Raw genomic sequence first — 27,806 nt, forward strand, 5'->3', positions numbered from 1 at the left:
ATGTCAAGCAAAGAGGCACTGAGTTTGAAGGTAGGCCTTGAAATACATCCACAGGTACACCTCCAATTGACTCAAATGATGTCAATTAGCCTATCAGAAGCTTCTAAAGCCATGATGACATTTTCTGGAATTTTCCTAGCTGTTTAAAGGCACAGTCAACTTAGTGTATGTAAACTTCTGACCCACTGGAATTGTGATACAGTGAATTATAAGTGAAATAAACTGTCTGTGAACAATTGTTGTAAAAATTACCAAAACTGTAGTTTGTTAACAATACATTTGTGGAGTGGTTGAAAAATGATTTTTTATGACTCCAACCTAAGTGTATGTAAACTTCTGACTTCAACTGTATTTGAGACTAAATTGACGTTATTTATGTATTATATTAAGTTAAAATAAAAGTCTTCATTGTTCATTCAGTATTGTTGTACTTGTCATTATTACAAATATTTATCAGTATCTGCTCTTTTTGGTCCTCCAATAATCGGTATCAATATCGGCGTTGAAAAGTCATAGTCGGTCGACCTTTAAGCTGGGGTACAATTATGTACCTGTTAATAAAAGGGTACTGCCCCTGTGACAAGAGGCTGTACCCCTTTAGGAACAAATCTAATCCTTTCTTTCTGAGAGTGTAGCACCGTCAGTGAGTACTCAGTGGATCCACTGACCTAAGCTCGTCATTTCCGGATCAATTGACCTCTATTGTAGTTTAATTGACCGTTGCTGTAAAACAGTATCTGAGTAGTGCTGTGCTTAGTACTGCATTGACATCGCAACACCGAAGCTCAGGGGCTGCAAGTGTTATCGAGATGCTCTCTGTCTCACAGTGTCTCTTTGTCTACTATTGAATGTCTCAGTGTTTTTTTTCTGAGCAGAATTGACAACTGGGACGAGACAACACATGGATGTTTTAGTGTGCCGGCAATGTACTGTATTCATGTGTTTGTCCAACTGCATGCCTTGCACCATGTGTGTATTTCTCCACATATTTACCCTGGTTGTACCACTGTACCGTCTTTCGTTGGTCAATGTCTCTCTCTTGACTCACGAAAGCTATTATCTCACCAACTACCTGACATTTTGCCAAACAGGTTGCTAGCTACCCTATAATTGAACCATTTCCAGATCCTCACTCAAACAGGTATGTTCTACAGCTGCCTGAATGTTCACCTAGCATGGACAGTAATATATCACAGCTGATAGAACACTTGCCAAACAGGTAGCAGCCTTTTCCCAGTTCTTAGGGAAGGCCTGGGACGTGTATGTGTGGAGGGGAGAGACTGGTTGTCTCTCTGTGTGTGTGTGTGTGTGTGTGTGTGTGTGTGTGTGTGTGTGTGTGTGTGTGTGTGTGTGTGTGTGTGTGTGTGTGTGTGTGTGTGTGTGTGTGTGTGTGTGTGTGTGTGTGTGTGTGTGTGTGTGTGTGTGTGTGTGCATTATGTGCACATGAGTGTGTGTATGTTTGTGTGGATCATTACTTTTTCCCCAATGCTCCCACCAGCTGTGCCGGAGTTGGACTGGATGGGGCCCAGTAACTCAATGATCTGGTGGATGTACTCTGAGGAGAAGGCCTGTCTTTTGTTATTCTGGTACCTCTGTGTCAGACCTCTGTGTTTTCCTGGGTATAGACCTCAATTAATTAGGTTATCATAGCAGGGTCGTGAGCCTCTCACCCTCGCCTCTATGCACGGACAGAGCATTGACCTGCACAGCGAGATTTATTTAAACACACATGTACATGAACGCACATGAAAACACAGGCACGCACACACACAAATGTCTTCGAGGCTGAACACTTCTTTTGAGCATGTCGCATGCCATATACTGTGAAATGATGGTGTTTATGTTAAGAAGTGTGTGCGTGTGAAGTGTGTGTGCGGGCTAGTGCACGTGTGTGTGTGTGTGTGTGTGTGTGTGTGTGTGTGTGTGTGTGTGTGTGTGTGTGTGTGTGTGTGTGTGTGTGTGTGTGTGTGTGTGTGTGTGTGTGTGTGCTCTAATGTGCACACGCATGTGTGTTAAGTGTGTTCCGTGGCTTGTTCTTGTCCTCTCCTGGGTAGCCAGCTGTCTTTCTGATTACCCAGCATCCTTCAGGTGTTGAGGCCACCAGCTGCAGATGGGAGAGTGGCGAGGGTGTGTGGACCGGTGGAGAAGGAGAGAATGGAGGAGAGGAGAGCTAGAATAACTGGTTCTGCAGATATCTGGAACGTGTTCAGACGAGCTAACGAGAGAATGTGAACGGAACTTGAGAGATCCCGACCTAGTGTAAAGTTTTTAAAGGTGGCTTTGACTCTGTGGTATTATGGAATAAATTATGGGGTGGCAGTGGTTGTTCTGCAACTGACTGTGAAACAGTCAGAGACAGAGACAGGCTCTGGAGTGAAGTTTCGCTTAGGTACAGATCTAGGATCAGCTTCCTAGATCTGGGTTGTTTGGTTGACCCAGCTGCTGGGTTGCAGGCGTTGGGTCACTCAGTTGGGCTGTTTTCATTATCGGTGCTACGTGTAGGTTATTGAGACATGACCCAGCGGGTCAGATCAGAAGACTGGAGGTGTAGTTTAGTAGGGGCGCAGCTTTCAGATGGTTCTTTTTAGCCACCCCTGAGAGTAAATGTCCTTCCTGTTCATCTGTTCTGTTGTACTGTTATCAAATGTTAAGGTCGAACATTGATGTTTTTGTTGCTTCAATGAGACTTACAGAAGTGTATGAGTTTTCTGAAAGCCTATGGAAATCCCATTGTTGGGATACAGTAAGGTGGAATACTTAAGTGATAATGTCCTCGAAGCCGGTGTTTGGAGGATATATTGGCACCGGTGTTGTTAGGCCTGAGACGAATTTGAGGGCTGGCTTCAAGGGCATGATCACCGTTATTGTTATTTTTTCATTTTTTACCCCCCTTTTCATATCCAATTTGCGATCCAGTCTCATCACTGCAACTGTCCAACGGGCTCGGGAGAGGCGAAGGTCGAGTCATGCGTCCTCCGAAACATGACCCGCCAAACCGTGCTTCTTAACACCTGCCCGCTTAACCCAAAAGCCAGCTGCAGCAATGTGTCGGAGGAAACACCTTTCAACTGACGACCAGATTCAGCCTGCAGGCACATGGCCCGCCACAAGGAGTTGCAAGAGCACGATGAGCCAAGTAAAAAAAACGATGCCAGCTGATTCATGATTTCAACAAGTTGAGAAACACTGCCTGCCTGTCTCGTCCTGACTCCCGACACGTTCATTACTATGGGACAACTGGAGATTGAATTTGAATATTGAAACAGTGTTGCAAATGTCGGAGAGATAGACATCAAGGTTTATACAAGTCTCCGCTGTTGAAAACTGAATGTTAGTCTAAAAGAAATGTGAGATAATGTCTAGATGCTTTTTATAGTAGTGAACAAGTTTATAAATTGCTTGGCTGATGAGACAGTGGGTTACGCAGTCAGATGGAACAGAGTAAATAAACATTTCAACATCATAGATTTAGCCGTGGAATAGCCGTGGAATGCGGTTTTAACCAATCAGCAGTCAACCCACCCATTGTATAACTTGTTGTAATATGTAATAAATAATCTTAATATTATAGAAGAATGTGTAAAATGCTTTTTTTAGTATTTATTTCATTTTTTATAAATGGAGGTATGAATGACATGTACTCTTACGGGTGGCCAATAAGATCTAGCTGAAAGCCATGCCCGTAATAAACCACGCCTCCTGGAAATACTTTAAGGCTTATATATTATATACCATTGAGAGTAAAAAAAAAATCAAATGATTGTTAAATTATCCCATGTTTGGGTAATCCTTAACAACCCAACTTGTTGGGTTATTCACACAACCCAACTGGCTGCATCAAAATTAACCCTGTGTGTGTTCTGTCCAATATAAACCCGGTGCTGGGTTACCAAATAAGTAGCTGCAACTTTACCCTATTCCATGGAACAGGGATATGAGTGGATGATTCTAGCACAGTGGTGGTGTTTTCTGCTGAGTAATTGTTTAGTAGTATAAGGGTTCTGGTTGTTTTTGTTGGAAATGCTCTTAATTGTACACTCAAAGAAAATAATATGGTTCTACTAGAGAATAATTTTCTTAATGAAGCTATGAATAAAAGATCTTATGTGCCCCTGTATTTTTTTCTTCTTCGTTGTTCTCAATTAGCTTCAAATTGTAGAATCAAAGGCATGTTTGGGTCGACCGTTTTGACTCTCTCTCTCTGTGTGTGTTATGTTCACATGCCATTTTTGTCCAATTTTGTCCTGACTTCATCGTACCAAATTATTAGGTTCACATCTTCAGTATATACAGTGCATTCAGAAAGTATTCAGATCCCTGGACTTTTTCCACATTTTGTTACGTTAACAGCCTTATTCTCAAATGGATTAAATAAATGTTTTCCCTCATCAATCTACACACAATACCCCATAATGACAAAGAGAAAACAGGTTTTTAGAAATGTTTGCAAATGTATAAAAAAAAAAAGTATTCAGATCTTCCGCTATGAGACTCGAAATTGAGCTCAGGTGCATCCCGTTTCCATTGATCATCCTTTGTAGTAGAAACATCTCGATTCAGTTGATTGGACATGATTTGGAAAGGCACACACCTGTCTATATAAGGTCCCACAGTTGACAATGCATGTCAGAGCAAAAACCAAGGACAATGCCCCCATTCACAGGGCACGATGTAAACCATATGCCATGGCCGTCTCAGTCACCAGATCTCAACACTTACGGGAGATTCTGGAGCTGCGCCTGAGACAGCGTTTCCTACCAGCAAAGGATTACATTTCTCGTGGAAGAATGGTGTCGCATAATTCCAATAGAGTTCCAGACACTTGTAGAATCTATGCCAAGGCACATTGAAGCTGTTCTGGCTCGTTGTGGCCCTAATAAGACACTTTATATTGGTGTGTCCTTTATTTTGTCAGTTACTGTACCTGTAGTTTGTTCTCAACAGACACTGCTCTAAGTTGAGAACATACAACATATCAGGTTAAAGGCCCAGTTCAGTCAATCTTCATTTGACTAATTTGCACAATATGAGTTGGAATAATACTATGTAATTGTGAAAATTATGATAATGCCCTTTTAGTGTAAGAGCTGTTTGAAAAGACCAGCATGTTTTGTTGGGATGGAGTTTTGACTTCACCAAGCGGTAAATTATTTAATAGACCATTAAGAGAGTTCCAAACCTCTCGGCCAATAACAGCAAATTTTCAGTTTTCCCCTCCCCACTCAGACCACTCCCAGACAGTCCTAGGACAATTCTTGCTTAAGAAATTGCTCTTTGCTAAGAAAGAATTAGTTTTTTTTCACAATTTTAATTCAAAACATTCACAGTAAGGTAGTTAATTGTTACCCAGAAATGAGTTATCGAGATTAAAAATATTTCGCAATGGAAAGCCAAAAAGTCCTGTTTTCTCCTATTAGGTGTCTAATGAGCTGGTCTGTCCATTTCCTTACCTGTTACCGTCGTCTCACCCCTACTGGGCCCTGAAGTTTTCAGGCAGCAGCTCCTGCTTTATTGTATTTATTTGTTGCCGTGGCGCCACAAACCCAGGTAGTTAGGGAAGCTTGTGGATCAATTAAGGTTGACCGTAGTAACTCACGGTAACTGACAGTCACAGGCAGGAGAATAGGCTCTTTAGAAGCTAAGTAGCTAGTGAGCGATCTTCTCTGCGTCCCAAATGGCACCCTATTCCCTATGTAGAGCACTACTTTTGACCAGGGCCCATAGGTTTCCTGTCAAAACTAGCTCACCGCATAGGGGATAGGGTGCCACCGCCTTCTTCTCCCTCCCAAGTCTACGAGGACAAAATGTCCTACCTCAGCAGCGTCAACAATAATCAGGGAACAACAAGGCTTCCAACTTCAAAGCTGTGTTCAATAATCGTAAAGTTGTGTTTCTGGGTTTGTGTGCCTGCATCCAATGTGTGTTGTCGTTCGTGTGGTGCCGTGTGTTGCAACATTACGTTACACTGCCTCTCCCACATATAGGCTCTCTGTTGGATAGGCAGCAGGTATAAAAAGAACATTCCATGCCTATATGCAAGGGAGGGGGGGCAGAAGTGCACAGGACTATGCTAGAGACGGAGACGTAAGATAACCAACGAGAATAAGCAGCATTTATTAAAGATTCCCTGACCTTTTTGTTTTTAGGGGCGCACACTGAGCGAATCGTGATCATTCACACAGAACCTAATGAGATATTTCTCATTACAATCAAAACAACAGCAGCTTAAGTGGCAATTACGCGTGGACTAGAGGTCAGCGCTGTAGCCTACAGCACATCTACCAGGTGTCAGCGTGGGTTCGAATATGACCCGCTGCCTTCGTTACACACTCTTCTCCTATCTCTTCTCTGTCCAATAAAAACATTTGTGGGAATTCACACTCCATGAAAAACTGAATACATAACATAGGCATTTATGTGTGCAAGATATGACCTTGTAATCATTACGCTGTCCATATTTGTTTAAATTTTTTCCCCCCTTAATCACAATGTAGTGATGACCTCTTGTTTTTGCTCTTTTTTTTCAGGTGACGTTCATGAATCCAAAAACTGACCCATAAGTGAGCTGAGGGTGTTGGGGTTGAAGTCTCTCTACTGCGGTAAGTGTTATGGCTATTCTAACTTCTGCTGTGGAAGACATCATTTTTAAGAGAGAGTTCACTTTTTTGAAGTTAAGCTTATTCTGGACGTTGCTAAATAGTCCGCTAATAGTTTTTTTTTTAACGGTTTGGAGGAAATCGACAATGCCAAAGGGAAGTAGAAAATAAGTAGAACATTTTAAAAAGTGAACTTTCACTTTAAATCTTGGAATTCTTAGTGCGAATGTTGTGCTATGAAGAAACGTGGCGGTCTTGTATAACTGGTAATGTCAGTGGCGCGCACACCTTTTCATGTCTGCATTTTAGATTAACAAACTGTACCTAATCAAAAGGGGACCATCGTGCTCTCTCAGAAGTTTGGTTGGTGCATAAAACTTGTGAAATTCAGATAAGCAAAAAGGTATGATGGGTCCGCACTCAAAAAGATGTTGCGTAAAGGCTTTGCACCCTTCAGTGTGTAGGTACAAATCTTACAGTTTGTACCATATGAATTTCAATACCTGGGGGCGCGTGCTACGCCTCTGCTTGTTACTATAAGTTAAGTGTAACTATAATACATTTAAGTTGTGTCAAATAAATGATATGTAGCTCAGGGCTCCAGCTATGCATTTGGTTTGCTAGCTAAGTAGCTAGATGGCAAGATCAAGCTTCTTGGTTACTGCAGAGACATTCAATCCCCTCCTGGATCAAGAGCTCTGCTACCTAAATTGCAATTATTACATTTTAATTTACGTATAACCAGAGGCACACTCCAACACTCAGAGGCAGTAGGGTTGACCAGGGATGGTCTCTTGATAAGTGTGTGAATTGGACGATTTTCCTGTCCTGCTAAGCATTCAAAATCTAACGAGTACTTTTGGATGTCAGGGAATATGTATGGAGTAAAAATTATATCTATATTTTTTTGTAATGTAGTGAAGTAAAAGTAATCAAAAATATAAATAGTAAAGTACAGATACCCCCAAAAAACAACAAAGTATTTTTATTTAATCACTTGACACCACTGGTAAATAAAGGTGAATTCTGGAAGGCAGAATTTAAAGAGGAGTCTAATGATAGTATATGCCAGTGCTTATTGACAATAGATGTGAAGCTAGTATAGCTATCATTGAAAGTAAGTACAGTCCATTCAGAAAGTATTCAGATCCCTTGACTTTTCCCACATTTTGTTACGGTACAGCTTTATTCTAAAATTGATTTAAAAAATGTTTCTCATCAATCTACATACAATACCTCATAATGACAAAGTGAAAACAGTGTTTTATACAAATGTATTCAAAATAAAAACAAATACCTTATTTACATAAGTATTCAGACTCTTTGCTATGAGACTCGAAATTGAGCTCAGGTGCATCCTGTTTCCATTGATCATCCTTGAGATGTTTCTTCAACTTCAACAAGCTCCCTCACGACGCCAGGACAGCGGAGTCAATCACCACCTTCCAGAGACACCTGCAACCCCACCTCTTTAAGGAATACCTAGGATAGGATAAAGTAATCCTTCTACCCCCCCCCCCCTAAAAGATTTAGATGCACTATTGTAAAGTGATTGTTCCACTGGATATCATAAGGTGAATGCACCAATTTGTAAGTCGCTCTGGATAAGAGCGTCTGCTAAATGACTTAAATGTTAAATGTTATGTTAAATGAGTCCACCTGTGGTAATTTCAATTGATTGGACATGATTTGGAAAGGCACACACCTGTCTATATAAGGTCCCACAGTTGACAGTGCATGTCAGAGTAAAAACCAAGCCATGAGGTCAAAGGAATTGTCCGTAGAGCTCTGAGACAGGATCTGGAGAAGGATACCAAAACATTTCTGCGGCATTGAAGGTCCCCAAGAACACAGTGGCCTCCATCATTCTTAAATGGAAGAAGTTTGGAACCACCAAGACTCTTCCTAGAGTTGGCCGCCCGGCCAAACTGAACAATCGAGGGAGAAGGGCCTTGGTCAGGGAGGTGACCAAGAACCCGATGGTCACTCTGACAGAGCTCTAGAGTTCCTCTGTGGAGATGGGAGAATCTTCCAGAAGGACAACCATCTCTGCAGCACTCCACCAATCAGGCTTTTATGGTAGAGTGGCCAGACAGAAGCCACTCCTCAGTAAAAGGCACATGACAGCCCGCTTGGAGTTTGCCAAAAGGCACCTAAAGGACTCTCAGCCATGAGAAACAAGATTCTCTTGTCTGATGAAACCAAGATTGAACTATTTGGCCTGAATGCCAAGCGTCACGTCTGGAGGAAACCTAGCACCCTCCCTACGGTGAAGCATGGTGGTGGCAGCATCATGCTGTTGGATGTTTTTCAGCGACAGAGACTGATTGACTAGTCAGGATCGAAGGAAAGCTGAACGGAGCAAAGTACAGAGAGCTCCTTGATGAAAACCTGCTCCAGAGCACTCAGGACCTCAGACTGGGGCGATGGTTCACCTTCCAACAGGACAACAACCCTAAGCACACAGCCAAGACAATGCAGGAGTGGCATCGGGACAAGTGTCTGAATGTTCTTGAGTGGCCCAGCCAGAGCCCGGACTTGAACCCAATTGAACATCTCTGGAGAGACCTGAAAATAAGTGTGCAGCAACGCTCCCCAGAATTTTTTAAATTTTTTATTAAGTTTAGAATAAGGCTGTAACGTAACAAAATGTGGAAGAAGTCAAGGGGTCCTTCTGTTTTGGTTGGTATTTATTAAGTAAATAATAAAGGAGAGAAATTGATTATTTATCATATTCCTCCTCTGTGATTGGCGAGTCACTCTTGATGTTTCATTGCTATACACAAGTATTCCTCATGATGGAGGTATAGAGGCTCTGATATTCTTCCTCTCCAACCAGGAAAGCGATGTGCCTGTACATTTATATAATTGAGCTTACGCAACTAGTGTTTTCTAAAAACTATTTTAGTAATATTACCACCTACAGACCTTTGGAACAGCGATGGGAACCCCATTAGCTCTAACTACACAGCGATGGGGGAAATTCTAATCGGATTTCATTTAGGAAAATAATCCTTACAAAGATGATGTGAAATATTTAACCCGCTATATAGACAATTGATTTATGATCTGGACGGGTTCCGAAATGTAAAAAAAATACATGTTTTAACTACGTTAACTCTAGAGCACAATCAATCTTCTTCACTATGCAAAATTACATTAACTCTATACATTTCTTAGATGTACGGTACATGTTACAAAGAAGGGACAATCTCTAAGTACTACACTTTACAGAAAACCTATAGATAAAATACTATATGAACAGCTGATAGTTACCATCCTCTCCCCCTAAAAATAGGTTTACTAGGCAGCCAACTTCATAGACTGCGTCGCATCTGTGACACAGAGGAAAAACATGATAGACAATCAAATTCTCTCATTGAGCGTTTCCACTCGAGACGGTACCCTGATACCTGGCTTGATAAAGATTTTTAAATAACTAGTTGAAAGCTTGAACAGAAGCCATCAATTACTTCATAAAGCCGAACAAAAACGATATACTTACTTTCAATGATAGCTATAATACCATCAAGTCTATTGTGAAAAAGCGCTGGCATATACTATCATCAGTCTTTAAATTACGCCTTCCAGAATCCATCTTTATTTACCTAGAAACGATCAAGATATCTATCAAACATATTGTTCATATCAGATGTGGTAACTTGTATGCAGGTAGACCAGAGAAGCAACATCCCTGATTGGCAGATGAGTGACAACCCTGATTAGAAGCACCTGCTGCTCATCGGTTGCTCACCTGTGTTCCCTACAAATGCTGTTTTGAATGAAAAAGATTTGTACCTACACACTGAATGAGATCGCAAAGCTGAAACGTCTTGTGTACGCTATCCCTGATGCAGTGAAAATAATAATAATATAAATAATATAAAAATGAAGTAAGCTTTATGCGACATCTTTTTGAGTGGCGGCCCATCACGCCTTTTCGCTTATCTGAACAAACTGTACCTGACTTTTTGCGTGTCAGTTAGTTTGCCTTCATCGTTCACATACAGGGTTCCTTTGATCGCTTCCCTCATACGGATGTAGATCACTACTCCTATCAGTGTGTTTCTCTGTGTTCACTCAAAAGGAGCATTCAGTATGATGTAGAAAGGCCTCTTTTTAAAGACACACAGGCAGGCAACACTCCAGGAACCTTTTAGCGCTATGTATGCCCTTTAATGGACTTTATCCCTGTTCGCAATAAAGAGTCAAATGTCGTTGTAGTTAACACTAGCCAAAATTAAGACCGGCAATACTGAAGTCATATACATTTAAATGGTTTTGCCAGGGGATAGGAGAAACTTATGAAATGTAAAGATGGGAGAAGTTCAAGAAAAGTGCCAAATGGTTAGTCACACTTTTAAAGTAATTATAGTTGTTATAATAGTTGTCTTCATGTCGGAGGGGGAGGGAGTTTACAGTATACAGTAGGTCATCAGGTACCTGATCCTCATTGGCCCTCAACTTGGGCAGGTATTACTGATTTACTGTTTGGTGATAGGCTAATACATGTCTACTTTGTTGTCTAGGGCAGGGAGCTCCATTTCAAAGGTTTTGTTGTTAACGAGGTGTGCGCTTCATGTTGTACTCCTAGCCATACCACTTAACTCATTAATTGAAATCACTTGCGTAAAGTTAAAGTCAACTCTATTTCTTTAAATTTGGCTGAGAGGCCTTTGAGATTGTCTACACCTGGAGAAAGTCTTGAAGGGCTGTTATGAATGAGAATAAAAGGAATAGTACACTCTAAAATCAAAGTTTGTCAGATGTTTTCAAACCTCCATCGTAGTCTAATGTCAAGATGAGTTCCTGTCCCAGCCCATTGGTTAACGAGATGCAGCTTCAACCAAAATGAACGGAAAACAACATAAGCACTGCAAATCTGGAAAGAACATGGTGCTTATCTCTTCCATTCATTTTGGATTTTGCCACATTTGGAAATGCACAGGCCCAGGATGGTTGTATGGAAGAACCATTAACCTGTACAAACCTATCCTAGATCTCACTGTCTCCACTTTTGATGTTGTTTGAAGTACAGAGCCGAGGCATGGCGGAAACAAGACCACTTCAGTTTTAAATGCATCAATCGTCTCCAAATCCTAATTTGATCAGGTTTAGCGGGAAACTTTAAATTACATTATTGTCTCTTTTTAAGATGCCAATTGCCTTTCCAATTGAATTACACGGCGGGAAGAGGACAAAAATGAACGCTCATAACACAATTACAGAGTATGAATCCTGTCAGGACAGACATCAATTCACGGTTTCTTCCTGACCAACCAGCTCGATTCAGGCTTATGTAGCAAAATTTGAAAGTGTGTTTTTTTACAGTGGCTAAAAGTAGAGACTCCGAGCTAGAAAATGGTATATCGTACACTACAGTTGAGGAACAATGGGAAAGTAATTCTGCTTTGAAAGTTGATAAACTTGTAACGCCACTTTTGAGAAAATGGCCTGTGAATATTTTGGTACACCTACTGGAGAGCTCTTCTTTGTCTACACCTATTCAGCATCGTTCACACCCTCTTAAGCCGTAGCCCCACCCACCTCTTTAAGGATTCACAGTGTAGGAAACAACCAAAGTTTTCAAGACTAAAAGTGGTGAAAGTAGTAGAAAAAGTAATTGTAAAAATAAACTTTATCCAGACCTTGGCCTATATCCTGATTTGACTTTGGTGCAGGTCATGTTGTGCTTCACATTACCCACTCTGGTAAGTAAACACACACTATATCAAATAAAATCTTAAGTTACAGAAGGTGTAAACAGTAAAGTGAAATGGTTACTTGCATAGTGAAGTCTTTTGTTTAGACCTGTAGCTAGCTAGCTAGCTAGCTAGCTAAACAATGAACCATAATCCCCAACTCTAATGCTTCGTTCAAAACAATTGGGAATTTGGGAATAAAACAATCTCTGACTGGGAAAGATGTATTTGAATGGTCATCCAACTTGGAATTCCACTAGGCTTGTCGTCCACTAGAGCTCCTACACAGATCATACACACAACGTTAGCTAGCGAGCCAGCCGGCTAACATTAGCTAGCTACCTAACAGTACACTTTAACTTGAAATGAAAACGACTTTCTGACAAAATTAGAAACAAATAATATCTGAAAATGTAGCTAGACCCTTACCCGTATACATGGTTGAATGCTTCTCCCTCTGTCATGGGTGCCATGGTTGCCCTTAGTTTGAAGATGTAATCTGGAGACAGGTGTTTTATACAACAGCCTTCTTTCTGTGTTCTCTTTTTGGACTCTCTACGCATTTGGCAATCATCTCTCTGCTTCCACCAGGCATTCCACTGATTTCAAAACTTGGTCAACTTCTTCCCCACCATTTCTTCCCCACCATTGTCATCAGAAGACTCTACAATGTCTGGTTCAATGAAAAATGTTTTAACTAAATCATGGATTTCCTCATTGTCTGATTCCTTTTCAGAGTCAGAGAGAGTCAGTATGGCACGATCATTTTCCAGAAAGTAGTCCATCGCAACATTTTCCCACTGAGCTTTGTCGGTAGCGCTATTAACTTCAGGGCAGCAATGTCGAGAGCAGTAGCAAAACTTGTTAGGTTCTTCATGATATCTTAAAAAAACAGCCATAGACAGGATTATCCACACATACACATGCAGCTCATGTTATAGACAGAAGCATGCTACATGGCAGACCAATCTGAACTCATCTTTTGACATGTCCAGCCCATCCATTATCTCTGCCAGAGATAAACCAACCAGAGATAAAGCCATTTTTTTTTCTCACATTTACAGATGGCATACAAATTTGGGTTATGTAATCATTGAATCATGGCCATTATGTTGTCCCACAGAAGCTTTTAAATCACAATGAATAGGATAACATGGACATCCTACTCTGAGAAGGTTGGTACATATACGGCCTCCTTTCTGGCAAAGTCAGATCATGCTCCTGTGTCCCTACTTCATGGGTCTTGGCAATGCACTGGTTACAGCTATGAAATGCCCTTTAGTCCATCCTTATTAGATATAACCTTTTTTTCCACTCATGCCGTTATTTGTGTTATTTGTGCATTCATGGCAAATCACAGTTCATTTAACCTTGACAGCATTCATCTGTTTTTTAGGAAGGACACAATTAAACTCCTTACAACTGTTTGTTTGGCAATTGGTCTGTCTTGAAAGAACTGTATTCCTTCTGGGCTGCATCCCAAATTGGACCCTATTCCCTACATACTGGACTACTTTTGACCAGAGCCCAATGTGCCAGGTCAAAAGTAGTGTGCCATATAGGGAATAGAGTGCCATTTAGGATGCGGCCATAGTGTTCTTTCAAGACAGACACATGGCCAAACAGTTGTAACTATTGCTATCCCCATTGCTATTCCCCATTCCATATATAGTGCACTACTTTTGACCTCACATGAGCCCTATGGGCCTTAGTCAAAAGTAGTGCATTCTATAGGGAATAGGATACCACTTGGTACACATCCTATATCCCTCCTGGTTTCTCAGTTGTTAAAGTGTAGCACTGTCTATAATGACAGTCATTTCAACAGAGTCAGAGAGAACTGACCTGGCAAGTCAGCACCCTTTTGGATGGATTTGTGGTAAGCTAATGAGCTAACAAGTTAATGAGGCCTCTGAGGTTGCTGGTTTGGCTTGCTCCAGGGTGAAGTTTCCCCTGGATACAGATCTAGGATTAGCTTCCACTCCCCCAATCTTAGCCATTAGTGGGGAAAACTCAAAAATGTCCCAAGATCAGCTTCTAAAGGCGTCTTCACCCTACTCCCCGGTGTGGCACCCTTAAAACCAAACTATATACTGTGTTCTACTGAGTGCCCTCCGCATCCTTCCACTTTGTCTTTCCATTTTGTCAAAGGGAAGGGAACACTGCCGCGACTTCGCTATCCAACCGAGGTGCGTCAATTGAGTTGCCAACTGAATGAAGAGAAATCTCAGCAGCTCTTGGTGGACAGTAGAAGTTGATGAAAGTGCTTCTTTATTGTTCAAAGTAAAGCCACCGCATTTCGGTCATTAGCCTTCATCAGGATTTTTTTATTGGTATTTTGTCAAATGCAAACTTGGTAACAAGACTCGACAAGTCTTCCTCAATGCTGGTCAGGGTGGAAGTTCAGTTCAGTTATCATTTTGCATCCGTTTGACTTGGAGGTTATGTTATAGGCTCTTTTTAAATAGAGGCCACACAAATAAAAACATATTTCAATTGAAATGCCTTGCAAGTCTGTGGTGATGAGGGACCCATTTAGCTGGCAGTGTGAATGAGTATCAGATGTCTGCGCTAGCTCAAGAGGGAGTGTGTGTGTGCGAGTCCGTGTTACTATCCCGCCCGAGGTCCATATGGTTCTGTTTTGAATGCGCACATTGGTTGCAGATGGAGAGGCTATAGGTTGGGCCCGGGATGTGGTTCCTAACTTAGGGTGGATCAGCAAGCGGCTCAGAGCCAGTGAGAGAATCCACCAGCCTCATCCCACAGCCTCTTCACAAAACCACCAGCTCTATCCCTCTTTCACTTATATTACCATTGAAATTAGGCCTGTTCTAAATATTATCTCCTTCTATTTTATCCCTCCGTTTATGAAGGACTGGAGAGAAGAAAGGAGCCACGCGGCTTAGTCACTTTTTCCCCCTCTCGGCCTCCAAACCACAAGCGACGGCAGCTTCCCCTAGATTAGTACTTTTGTCTGTTCAAAAACCACTGTGGCTTTAGGGCGATCCTCCTTCCATGAGGTCATGCAGTGAGAGATGGGGTGAGAGAGGGAGGGATATATAACAAAAAGGAGGTGGAGGGGGAGGGTGAGAGTATGAGTGGAGCGGAGAGTTGGAGAACGGAGTAAGGACGTACTGCTTACTGTACCATGAGTGTTCGTGGCGCAAAGTATGTTGTTGTGCTCACTGCCATGCCAGTTGATAGGAGCAAATTGTCATCATCGTCTTTATCGCCATCACCATTGTTATCACCATTGTTGTCATCACCATTGTCGTCATCATTGTCCTAATCGTCATCATCATTGTCATCATCATCGTCTTAATCATCATCACCATTGTCATCACCATTGTCATCATCATCGTCTTTATCGTCATCATTGTCATCATCTTCATGATCTTCATTATCATCATTCCTATCCTCAGTGATGACTGACATAAGTTCGAACATCCTTCCTTGCCTCGCTCCTCACTCATCCTCTCAGATTACTTCAGATGCACAGTGACATATGTCACAGTACACATATCTCCCCAAGGGGAGACTCTGACTCTCGCCATACTGAAGTGGATGCATTTAATCTGTGTCACTCTTCTTCAGAATACACCATGTACATTCTGCGATCTGTACCAAGGCAGTGTCAAAACACGAAGGCAGGAGATTGTATTTGTTTTGGTGAAATGCTCTTTCCATTTGGTTAGTGCAGTGTTTCACCTACCATTGCATGACGGTTCTTTTGATGTCAGAGAGCTTAGATGTTGCTTTGGGGGCCTTTGCGCCCTGTCTGTTCAATTAAACTAGGGAGGAGTGTGTGTGTGTGTGTGTGTGTGTGTGTGTGTGTGTGTGTGTGTGTGTGTGTGTGTGTGTGTGTGTGTGTGTGTGTGTGTGTGTGTGTGTGTACGTAGTGTTTTTTGAACCGGTCACGGAGTGTGTAACTAAGAGTGATCTAATTAATTTATCCTCCTACTGGATCAGAGTAGATTAAGAACAGGAAGGTTGACAAGGCAAATAGGCTCTCTTTCTCGTCTCTTGCCCCTCTCTACTTCACTATGGAGTTTCCACCAGCTAAATATAGACCTAAGAACTTGAACTTAACCCCCTTAATCGGTAAGTAATCCTTACACTATTCCAATAGTTCTCCGAAAGTTCACCTGACCTGTGGACTAATATGGTCTTAACATTAGAACCGCCTGGCCTTTGAGCCTATAAGTACCCGCTACAGAATGTTGAGAACGTTTCCTGGCGTTTCCTTTAGCATACTGCATCAGTTGCATATCAACCAGCAAGGTACGCAAACATAAGCACCAACGCATGATAAATAGTGCATAAACAATTGTAAACCATGAATTGCATGAATAAATATTCCTGGAAGTATATCCATGTAAAAATATAACAATAGTTGCTTGACTATGTTTTGTATAATTATACAAATTCCTAGTGAAAAACGTACGCCTGAAGCCAATTTTGTACACTTTCAGTCTATGACGCATCAACATTCTAGCAGTCTAATAAATACACTGGCTTCCAGTTGAAGCTCGCATCCGCTACAAGACCATGGTGCTTGCCTACGGAGCTGTGAGGGGAACGGCACCTCCGTACTTTCAGGCTCTGATCAGGCCCTACACCCAAACAAGGGCACTGCGTTCATCCACCACTGGCCTGCTGGCCCCCCTACCTCTGAGGAAGCACAGTTCCCGCTCAGCCCAGTCAAAACTGTTCGCTGCTCTGGCACCCCAATGGTGGAACAAGCTCCCTCACGACGCCAGGACAGCGGAGTCAATCACCACCTTCCGGAGACACCTGAAACCCCACCTCTTTAAGGAATACCTAGGATAGGATAAAGTAATCCTTCTAACCCCCCCCAAAAGATTTAGATGCACTATTGTAAAGTGGTTCCACTGGATATCATAAGGTGAATGCACCAATTTGTAAGTCGCTCTGGATAAGAGCGTCTGCTAAATGACTCAAATGTAATGTAAATGTACATTTCATATATGCTATCAGAAGAATAATAATTTGGTTGTTTTTATAAAGGTCTTAGGTAACATTTAAAATACAAAAGAAAACCATTCCAAAATAACTTAATAGCATTTTCATTAGTTTATGTTACTCTGTACTGTAAGTAATAACTAAAAACCACTCATATGATCAAGTCCATCACAAATAAGTTTTTTATCACTTTGTTTTGGCAGGTCTGAAGAAACATTGTGGAAATAAGAAAATACAGTACCAGTCAAAGGTTTGGACACACCTACTCATTGTAGAATAATAGTGAAGACATCAAAACTATGAAATAACACATATGGAATCATGTAGGGTTAAACAAATCTAAATATATTTTAGATTCTTCAAAGTAGCCACTTTGCCTTGATGACAGCTTTGCACACTCTTGACATTCACAGCTTCATGAGGAATGCTTTCCCAACAGTCTTCTGATGCAGCACTCCATCACTCTCCTTCTTGGTCAAATAACCATTACACAGCCTGGAGGTGTGTTTTGGGTCGTTGTCCTGTTGAAAAACAAATGATAGTCCCACTAAGCGCAAACCAGATGGGATGGCGTATTGCGGTCGAATGTCCATTGCTCGTGTTTCTTGGCCCAGTCTCTTCTTCTTATTGGTGTCCTTTAGTAGTGGTTTCTTTGTAGCAATTCGACCATGAAGGCCTGATTCCTGTAGTCTCCTCTGAACAGTTGATATTGAGATGCTGGTTGAAAGAATGCCAAGAGTGTGCAAAACTGTCATCAAGGCAAAGGGTGGCTACTTTGAAGAATCTCAAATAGAAAATATATTTAGATTTTTTTAAACACTTTTTTTGGTTACTACATGATTCCATATGTGTTATTTCATAGTTTTGATGTCTTCACTATTATTCTACACTGTAGAAAATGGTACAAATAAAGAAAAACCCTGGAATGAGTAGGTGTGTCAACTTTTGACTAGTACTCTATATTTAAAAGAAAACAGAATAGCATATCGTAAGTGTATTATGTTACTAGTCTCTGCTTAGTAGCCAGAGAAATGCTGCAGCACGAGTGGTCATCTGTTGAACTCATGGACACTGCAGATATTCCTGGAAAAAGTGGAAGTTGGAAAAAGAGCTGCACAACATCTTGAACTTTTGAGTTATTTAATCAAAACCTTTTACCTGCATCTGACTCTGAAGGAGGATTTGATAAAGTGATGCTCCTTTCCCTGCATCTGTCAATTAAAGCTGCGTCCATCTCTTCATGTACAATTTGACAACTGATAATATGTCACGCAGACTATTGTGATTTTACTCTGATGTGTGAAAGTAGTTTTGGTATAGGTTAGGTGGAGTTTTGAAGGACCTGTTGTGCAGGCTGACTGGTTTTATTTGTTTCCCTTCACTCCTCAACTTGGATAGAGTCAAGAATATGTTTGGCATTATTCTAAAAGGCCTAATGGACCACATAGCATGTTTTCGTTTCCCTTACAATAAAGGTGATAAGTGATAGTTATAATAAATCAAACAGTCCTGTAACAGATTATTTTTACAAAGTAAAACGCAAAAGAGAATGGTAACAACCCGCAAGGGACGGTCAAATGATCAAATTATTAACATGAGCGCCAACGCTGATAAATAGGCGTAACACAAGCTCATTACATTATTGTTGTTCTAAATTAAATCAACTTCTTCACCCTCCTTATCATTCAGTTAGGCCTAATTTACATTTTATTGTGAAGTAATGTGCAGAATTATCGCCCATTCATCCATTTGTCATTCATTCGGTGAGGAGAGAGCAACACGTTAGCACCTGGCTGGGTACCGTCGTCCCACAGCGCATTGTCTTGGCGGGTTAGGTTGGGAATTGGTGTGAAATAAAATGGTAAAAAGTCTCTAAATATTATTCTGTTTATGATTTCAATATTCTGACAAATAATCAATGTAAAATACAATGTAGCTTTTTTTGGGGTCTATTTTTATTTACAAAATCAAACGTCAGTGGCCGTTGGCCTAACTTGCTGACTGACACGCGAGGGAGGGAGGGAGGGAGGGAGGGAGGGAGGGAGGGAGGGAGGGAGGGAGGGAGGGAGGGAGAGATCAAGGGTCGATTTAGGATTTTGAAGTAGTGGGAAAGTTTAGTTTTTTTTACATCCCAGGGTGACATTTTCCTCACCTGTTCTGTGTGCAAACGAGTGAAATTATAATATGCTGCAACCTTCCTCTGACAATATCAGTGAGGAGGAAGTTTTGTATTCACGCGGTACACATAATGCAATCGCTAGCTGCAGTATCAGATCTCCTGTTTATTTGCAACATTACGTTTACTCACATTGCGTGTAGGTTTGCTAGAGGAAAATGCCCCCCCTTATGCTTGCTCTGTATGCCACTGTACCCTATCCTATGACATAGTTCTCTTTATTCACTCCCAACTGAACCTTTGGATGCCATGTGAATACGCACCAGTAGTAGTTTTGCGTGTTCATTTGTTCTCACTGGTCAAGTCTCACTCCATGTGTACACCTCGCTCTCCTGTTTGACCCACAGAACCCATGCAGCTACAAAAAAAGTCACCATGTCATGTGGATTACTTTTTTCAAATCCGATCAGTTTTCCACGTTGATTCAACGTCATCACATAGATTTTTTTCGGGGTGGATCTGACGTGGAACAATGTTGATTCAACCAGTTTGTCAGTGGGGAAAGAAAAGGATAGAATGGAGGGAGAGTATGATAAATGGACCAGGATTAGACAGCGCTTGTGTCCCAAACTGCACCCTATTCCCTACATAGTGTACTACGTTTGGCTAGAGCCCTAAAGTAGTGCACTACATAGGAAATAGGGGGCCATTTGGGATGCACAGAGAAACAGAAGAGCTCCACACTGCCCTGAGCACTGCCCTGTGCACCCCTGGTACTGAACTGACTGTAAAACAAACACAGAAAAGATATATCTTTGAGATTAGGTAGGCAAACAGCTCTGGTATAAGGAAAAGCTTAGGGAATAAATTATTGTGACGCTCAAGGTTGTTTCATTCACTGCTCACTGTATCGAGACTAGTAATTCATAATATTATATTATTAAAGGGAAAGTTCAGCGATTTTACATATTTAGATATTTAATTACCTTGGAAAGCAGTCTACGGACAAGAAGTGACTGCTTTCACGATAAGGAAACAGACATCTAAATATGTAAAATTATATAAAGTGGCATTGTTTAAAGAGACTAGTGATACATTTATTACATCCAATTTTTAATTATTAAAGTGGCTAGAGATTTGAGTCAGTAGTTGGCAGCAGCCACTCAATGTTAGTGATGGCTGTTTAACAGTCTGATGGCCTTGAGATAGAAGCTGTTTTTCAGTCTCTCGGTCCCAGCTTTGATGCACCTGTACTGACCTATGTTCCTCCGTCACTAACACAAAAGGTTTTGGGGGGTATAAATCATATAAACACCACACACACACACACACACACACACACACACACACACACACACACACACACACACACACACACACACACACACGATAATTGAATCTACTCATGGTTGGCTAATATATGGTGGACGCCTAGGGACAAGCTGTGAGTGTTAGTAAACCACGCTTGATTAATGAACTGCTTAATACTACTACATGTCTAGAACCTCGATAGAGAAGCCAAGTGGTAGTGTTGCAGTCTCCAGACCACAAATGCCCCTGGAAGAGGCGGTTGGATCTCCCAGTTCTGCCACTCACTTTCTCTGCTGTATCCATCTCCTCTATTTCCCCATCATCATATCTAAACTAAATCATTCAATACAATTTGAAATATTTCTTTTTTTTGACATTCACAAGAGAAGCCTTCAGTGAACGGATGGAGAGAACAATAGAGTCTGATGAAAGAGAGCAGCGTGACGGATTGAGGGATGAGTTGAACAGAGGTGAATCGGAGAGAGAGAGGCCGATTTGAGCAGAGATGCTGTACACAGTTCAGTGCAGTTCAGAGGTAAAGACCAGTTCAGCCCGTTATCATCAACGGTGGCATAAATGCCAGCAAACAAAATGCTTAAGAACGTCTTTCTTCCAAGGAGGAGTCCCAAATGGCACTCTATTCCCTATGGGCCCAGGTCAAAAGTGGTGCACTACCTAGGGAATAGGGTGCCATTTGAGACGCAAGTCCATCTATGACATTCCTCACATCTCGCCAAGTCCATGAGGGCCAGAGAGGAGATTTGTTAATATGATTAACTTTAATTTGATAGAAATTCCAACAGCTGTAAGACTGTTGCTCCAGTCAAAGAGTGAGTCGACAACAAAAACAGAGCCTATTTATACGCATAGTGAAACACAGGTGTTACTCAATACACAAAAGCCAAATTTTCCTTGTGGGACATGGGAAATATTTCGATGAAACAAGCCCTTGAGACTTTGCTGATGTTGATGGTGATTTCAGGTTTTAGCCCTATGTGAATAAAAAGGCTATGATTAGCTAAATTAGCGCCTAAGGCCTTCCTTTCCCTACACAATGTCCGTGGCAACATGGGACAATGGCTACCTTGTGTAGGATGGATTGGTTTACCATTTTAATATTTACTGTACACCTCTCAAAACCAGGCAGGATTTAAGTGTTTTGTGTGTGTGTGTTTGTGGGGGTAGATCTATCTGTGTTGTATTTGAGGGTGTGTGTGTGTGTTTGTCTGTCTGTACTGTATGTCTATGCTAACAAATCTAAATGTGTGTCTGTGCCAGCCTTTTGCCTGATACCCCATAATAAACCTTTAACGTGCCCCACAGACAGACAGACAGACAGTGTGGTGGAGGCGGGGGCAGCAGCGCGGGATGGGGGCCATACCATGTCCTGGCCTGGTGGGGGGATACCTCTGAGGATTAGCTTGCATTCTGACAGCTGGCCATGCCAAGGGAACACTGCTGACGTGCCTGCAACCCGACAACAACTGCTCTGGGAGGGGAGAGAACAACAGTTTAAGGGGCTAAGGGCTCTTCTCTGATTGCTACCCCAGCATTCCCTGACCTCCCTCCCCTCCTCCACTGCCCTCAAGTCATCCAAGCGCTATTCGAACTCTGCTTACATACACCATCAGTGAATTTGCACCATCATCTACTCTCGCTCTCTCCTCTCCGTCTGCGTTTTAGTCTGTGACTGGTGATGAAGAGGGACTCTGTTTGGAACCTGAGCTTGTTTCCCTGTGAGTCTCCTCTCCCCTGTAAGAAAGTGTGTGAGACACCTCTTCTTGGTAGAAAGCAGTGTCCTGTTCTAACGCTATGGGCCCGTATTCACTCTAGCCCTGATTTTTCTACCCGTAGTATGCATTTATATGTCTTGGACTGTCAGACTATTTCTGTAGCAAGGTACTTTAAACACACATCGGTCTCCCCAATGGCTCTCTGTTGTGTATCGTGTTCCCTGCAAAGCATGTGACGCTCCTCGCGTCAAACTATTCATTCCCAAACTAAGTTCATTATTTACTGTATAAAAACTAAAACAAATTTACAACGTCTCGAATCGGAGAGCCGAGTTAAATCGGGCGACCATCTGCGGACGTTATGCGTTCACGCTATTCAATAATTTAATGCAGATTTTTTGTTGTTGTTTATCTCCAGTCAGAAAGAAGTTTTGTGGTGAATAATACAGATGTTTGACACAAACGGACTTAGGAGTGTCATCATGTTATTTTCTTCATGGAGAACAAAGCGAGCGGAGAGCTAGGAGACAGCCTGGGACTACAATGAAGGTGTATTCCCAATCCAGTGAAGACTTGTCGTCAGACTTAATCTAGGATTTTGAGGTTTAGGTGCCTCTAGAGCTATTGAAAAGCCTGCTGTTTGTATGCTTGTTACAGATTATCTCAGTACTATTAGATGTACCCGTAACATGGATTTGGCTCCGGGCTAATGTACAGAGTGTGGTGAAAAAGTGTAACCGTCGCTGTAGTATCGCCATTGACCTTAAATTTGTGTTGTCATGGTCATGTAATGCTTGTGTTTTCCACATAGGCTATATAAATAACAACACAAAGCCATAACCTGATTTAACTCAGCAGCAGTGAGAATAACTGATTTAACTCAGCAGCAGTGAGAATTAACATATTTCCACTTCAGTTATCTGTTGCCCTCTCTTGACTGAGTGGGACGTGGGTCCTCTGTGGCCCTCTGTGGTCCTGAATGATACATAGGGGTGTGTGTGTGCGTGTGTGTGTGTGTGTGTGTGTGTGTGTGTGTGTGTGTGTGTGTGTGTGTGTGTGTGAGAGAGAGTGTGTGCGTGTCTGATGACAACAAATGCAAAATGCACCACATAACATCTTTGATTTAGCTTCACAATGAACACTTGGTGAATATTTTAACTTTAGGGAGATGTCTAATGATTTGTTGAAGCTCACTTTGTCTGGTCTTTAGCCTCGGGGCTAATGCAGTCTCTCTGAAACGTGTGTGGAGGCAGCTGTTGCAATCGCACGCCGACGGCCTCCCGATCACTGTCTATACTCACGCTCTCGTCTCTGTATCAGCCGCTAGCCCAAATTGAATTGGCTAATAACACATTTACCATTCTACCACATTATAGTACAGACTCGGGTATTACTCGAATCAAATAATTACCGTGACATTTTAGACTCTCGTTTGAAAGTGTTTTTTGCTAACACCACTTGGCTTCTATATTTATATAACCCGTTGGACTCATTTCATTTACATTTCGGTCACTAGCAGACGGTCCATGAAGGTACCTCTGAGAGAAGGCAAGGCTTTTGTAGTGGTAGAGTAATAGGATTGTCCCCTGTTCACTCCCGCTGTTAAGTTAAGGTCTCCCAACGGGCTTAAACTTGTGTAACGTACTTAATTGTGTATCCGAGTGGCGTTGTGTTGAGTTTAGTTTATTAGGATTCCAATTTAGCTTCTGCACATGCAACAGCTACTCTTCCTGGGGTCCTCATAAAACATGCAAATACATAAAAATATACAGTACCGGTCAAAAGGTTTGGACACACCTAGTCATTCAAGGGTTTTTCTTTATTTTTAATATTTTTTACATTGTAGAATAATAGTGAAGACATCAAAACTATGAAATAACACATATGGACTCATGTAGTAACCAAAAAAGTGTTAAACAAATCAAAATATATTTTCTATTTGAGATTCTTCAATGTAGCCACACTTTGCCTCGATGACAGCTTTGCACACTCTTGGCATTCTCTCAAATAGCTTCATGAGGAATGCTTTTCCAACAGCCTTGAAGGAGTTCCCACATATGCTGAGCACCTGTTGGCTGCTTTTCCTTCACTCTGCAGTCCAACTCATCCCAAACCATCTCAATTGGGTAGAGGTCGGGTGATTGTGGAGGTCAGGTCATCTGATGCAGCACTCCATCACTCTCCTTCTTGGTCAAATAGACCTTACAAAGCCTGGAAGTCCCACTAAACGCAAACCAGATGGGATGGTGTATTGCTGCAGAATGCTGTGGTAGCCATGCTGGTTAAGTGTGCCTTAAATTCTAAATAAATCACTGACAATGTCACCAGCAAAGCACCTCCATACCATCACACCACCTCCTCCATGCTTCACGGTGGGAACCAAGCATGCGGAGATCATCCGTTCACCTACTCTGCGTCTCTCAAAGACACGGAGGTTGAAATCAAAAATCTCAAATTTGGACTCATCAGACCAAAGGACAGATTTCCACCGGTCTAATGTCCATTGCTCGTGTTTCTTGGCCCAAGCAAGTCTCTTCTTCTTATTGGTGTCCTTTAGTAGTGGTTTCTTTGCAGCAATTCGACCATGAAGGCCTGATTCACGTAGTCTCCTCTGAACAGTTGATGTTGAGATGTGTCTATTACTTGAACTCTGTAAAGCATTTATTTGGGCTGCAATCTGAGGCTGGTAACGCTAATGAACATATCCTCTGCAGCAGAGGTAACTCTGGGTCTTCCTTTCCTGTGGCGGTCCTCATGAGAGCCAGTTTCATCATGGCGCTTGATGGTTTTTGCGACTGCATTTGAAGAATCGTTCAAAGTTCTTGAAATGTTCCATATTGACTGACCTTCATGTCTTAAAGTAATGATGGACTGTCATTTCTCTTTGCTTATTTGAGCTGTTCTTGCCATAATATGGACTGGGTCTTTTACAAAATAGGGTTATCTTCTGTATACCACCCCTACCTTGTCACAACACAACTGATGGGCTCAAACGCATTAAGAAGGAAAGACATTTCACAAATTAACTTTAATCAAGGCACACCTGTTAATTGAAATGCATTCCAGGTGACTACCTCATGAAGCTGGTTGAGAGAATGCCAAGAGTGTGCAAAACTGTCATCAAGTCAAAGGGTGGCTACTTTGAAGAATCTCAAATATTAAACATATTTTGATTTGTTAAACACTTTTTTGGTTAATACATGATTCCATATGCGTTTTTTCCATATGCGTTTCTACTATGTAGAAAATTGTAAAAATAAAGAAAAACCCTGCAATGAGTAGGTGTTTCCAAAATGTTGACTGGTACTGTATATATTTGTAAAACTTTAACATAAATACACACTGAACAAAAATATAAACGCAACATGTAAAGTGTTGGTACCATGTTTCATGAGCTGAAATAAAAGATCCCAGGAATGTTCCATATGCACAAAAAGCATATTCTTCTAAAATGTTGTGCACAAATTTGTTTACATCCCTGTTAGTGAGCATTTCTCCTTTGCCAACATAATCCATCCACCTGACAGGTGTGGCATATCAAAAAGCTGATTAAACTGCATGATCATTACACAGGTACACCTTGTGCTGGGAACAATATAAGGCAACTCTAAAATATGCCGTTTTGTCACACAAGACAATGCCACAGATGTCTCAAGTTTTGAAGGAGCGTGTAATTGGCATGCTGACTGCAGGAATGTCCACCAGAGCTGTTGCCAGAGAATTTTATGTTAATCTCTGTACCATAAGCCGCTTCCAATGTTGTTTTAGAGAATTTGGCAGTACGTCCCTCCGTCCTCACAACCACAGACCACGTGAATGGCGTCGTGTGGGCGAGTGGTTTGCTGATGTCAACTTTGTGAACAGAGTGCCCAATGGTGGCGGTGAGGTTATGGTATGTGCAGGAGTAAGGTATGGACAATGAACAGAATTGCATTTAATCAATGGAAAGTTGAATGCACAGAGATTCTGTGACGAGATACTGAGGCCCATGGTCTTGCTATTCATCCTCCGCCGTCACCTCATGTTTCAGCATGATAATAATAATGCACGGCCCCATGTTGCAAGGATCTGTACACAATTCCTGGAATCTGAAAATGTCCCAGTTCTTCCATGGCCTGCATAGTCACCTGACATGTCACCCATTGAGCATGTTTGGGATGCTCTGGATCAACGTGTATGACAGTGTGTTCCAGTATTAATATGGGACCAAATACTTTTTACTACTTGAATAGACATATAAGTGAATTTGTCCTAACACTTTTGATCCACTAAAATGAGGGACTATGTACAAAAAGTGCTGTAATTTCTAAACAGTTCAACCAATATGGATGAAAATACCCTCAAAATAAAGCTGTTTGCACTTTAACCTCATAGTCATTGTATCATTTCAAATCCAAAGTGCTGGAGTATAGATCCAAAACAACAAAACATTTGTCAATGTCCAAATACTTTTGGAGCTCACTGTATATAAAATAAAATAGTTATATATTGGAAAGGCACCAAGACAACAAATATACTATTTACACACTATTTGTATATTCATATTCTTATGTACAGTTAAATTATAGGAGAGTGATACAATATGTTTTTTATCTGTTTTTTTAAAGCTAAACTTGCTTTTTGCTTGAGTAACCTTTGGTGGCAGAGCATTCCACCATGACATGGCTCTATACATAACTGAGCGACACATTAAATCTGTTTTTGTTTTGCGTACCCTGAAGAAACCCATAGTGGTATGTCTGGTGGGGTTTGCATGTCTGTTCAAAGTGTATGCAAATAGATTATACAAGTGGTTAGGCATTTTCAACGCACAAAATGTTTCTTAAAAAAAAATCTAGAAGAGAGGTAGTCAATTTCTCATCAACTCTCAACCATGAAAGACTATCATGCATGTTGTTGATGTTAGTTCTGTGTGTGCAGTTAAGGGCAAGGAGTGCTGCTTTGTTTGGAACCAGCTGCAACTTGTGTTGACTTTTGAAGCCTCTAAGGGACGTATGGGACAGTTGGGTGTGTACAGTACCAGTCCCAGACAGAGCATTATACTGCACACACAGGCCTGCACACACACACACATGGGTGTGTTCCAATGCCAAGAAAAATAAAAAGCAAGGGAGAGTGTTGGTCAACAAGACCACTCCTGAATTCGGGGGGTCTGCGGTTTAGGTTCAGCCTGACTTCGGGAGAACTAGCACAGAGAGACCCCTGTATCAGAGGACATGTGTGACTGAGGAAAAACGAACTATTCAGTAATTAAACCTTTTCAAGGGTTCTATTCTATTTTCACTGAGATTTTCCTTTTAGAAGACTACGAATCCACATGCTGGTGCCAGACCAATTTGTCCATTTGATGTGATTCACAATTTCA

General features: G+C 41.5%; 1 protein-coding gene across 7 annotated transcripts in view; it reads left to right on the forward strand.

The window, feature by feature from the left end:
• Window positions 1–27,806, forward strand: part of LOC106561060 (transcription factor SOX-6) — a 146,934-nt gene that overhangs the window by 29,326 nt on the left and 89,802 nt on the right. For all 7 annotated transcript variants that reach the window (XM_014124667.2, XM_045688091.1, XM_045688092.1 and 4 more), the window contains exon 2: window positions 6,528–6,599. The gene's annotated coding sequence lies outside the window, so the exon portion shown is untranslated. The remainder of the gene's footprint in view (window positions 1–6,527; window positions 6,600–27,806) is intronic.

Source organism: Salmo salar, chromosome ssa10 (genome assembly GCF_905237065.1).
Source record: "Salmo salar chromosome ssa10, Ssal_v3.1, whole genome shotgun sequence".
Lineage (NCBI taxonomy): Eukaryota > Metazoa > Chordata > Actinopteri > Salmoniformes > Salmonidae > Salmo > Salmo salar.